This window comes from Conger conger, chromosome 10 (genome assembly GCF_963514075.1).
Source record: "Conger conger chromosome 10, fConCon1.1, whole genome shotgun sequence".
Classification (NCBI taxonomy): domain Eukaryota; kingdom Metazoa; phylum Chordata; class Actinopteri; order Anguilliformes; family Congridae; genus Conger; species Conger conger.
The window spans coordinates 41224103-41225290 of NC_083769.1; the positions used below are offsets into that span (position 1 = coordinate 41224103).

The 1188-nt window shown below is 41.8% G+C and overlaps 1 protein-coding gene across 1 annotated transcript in view; it reads right to left on the reverse strand.

Moving 5' to 3' along the window:
• Positions 1-997: 997 nt before the first annotated feature.
• pex14 (peroxisomal biogenesis factor 14) overlaps positions 998-1188 on the reverse strand; it is an 85267-nt gene continuing 85076 nt past the window's right edge. The window contains exon 10 of the mRNA XM_061257814.1: positions 998-1188. This exon is cut by the window's right edge and continues 783 nt beyond it. The gene's annotated coding sequence lies outside the window, so the exon portion shown is untranslated.

A 1188-nucleotide genomic window follows, 5' to 3' on the forward strand; every position in this document is an offset into this window, starting at 1 on the left:
ACTCACGGCGGGTCCCACCGGGCCCTAAATGATGTACAAGTGCATTTATTACAGGAGCTCCTATAAATCTCAGGTAGGCCTGAACTCCTGGGAGAGGTTAATGGATTACAAAGGGATGCGGTATCGAACCTTTGAGAAGTTTATACACCACATCAATATGTGCAACGCTATCGATCATTAAGACCCTGACAGACAAATTAAATTCATAAACTTGATAATGCACTGGAATATTCGTACTGCTTACTTTAGTGGAATGTCTTTCTCTTAAGAATGCTGTTTTAGGAGCAAAGTTTATTGATTTAAATACTCTTAACAGAGATCCCATTGAAAATGACAGGAAGAGTGCTGATCACAATTAAATTTTAAAGGGAAGCGACAACTCCACCATTAAAAAGCTGGATCGCAAATGCACCTCCGTGCACATAATTCAGTTTTGGAGGCAAGCCTTGTCTTCAATACATTAAAGGTTTTTATAGGTGAATACACGCAATGATAGGTTCTAAATAAACGTGTGAGCATTAAAGATTTAAAGTTAAAAAACCAAAGCCACACGATGCTGCTTTTGAACACGGCTTTGTTGGTTGTGCGTCAACATACCGCATTTCAGATGTGTGTGCAGAATTCGCAACAAAGAATTAAAAGACAGTTTGGCAAAATAATTCATGAGATTTTCCAAATACAGACAGTTGAAATTAAGATTTTATTATGAAAAAACAGTCTACCAATGTAGTCGACTGTGTTAACCCAGATTTATTACAATTATGTACATTTATTTTTGATATCAGGAGTTTATACATTTTCACAATCACCAGCTGGCCACTAGTTACCGGTAGGAAGCCGCACACTTAAACTCTACTGGTGGGAAGGCCAGAATTAAACATTACCGGATCCTCCATACGCATCGCATGCCACGCCCGAATCCACCTCCCGTTTGTGTCCGCAGGGTCAAAGGTCACACAGGCTTCCCGCCCCCCCCCAACCCCCCACCCCCGCCCCACCTGTCCGTGTAACTGTCAATCACACCGCTCTCCTCTGTCCCTACAGCACACACTGGTTCATACTGGTCCCAGTCTCTCAGGTACGGCCCTCAGGGTCTGCTAATCCATGTCACTGACTATATTCATGTTAATAACCGTCCATTAAAAAAAATAAAACATGAGGCATCACTGTATAACCATTCTGAACATG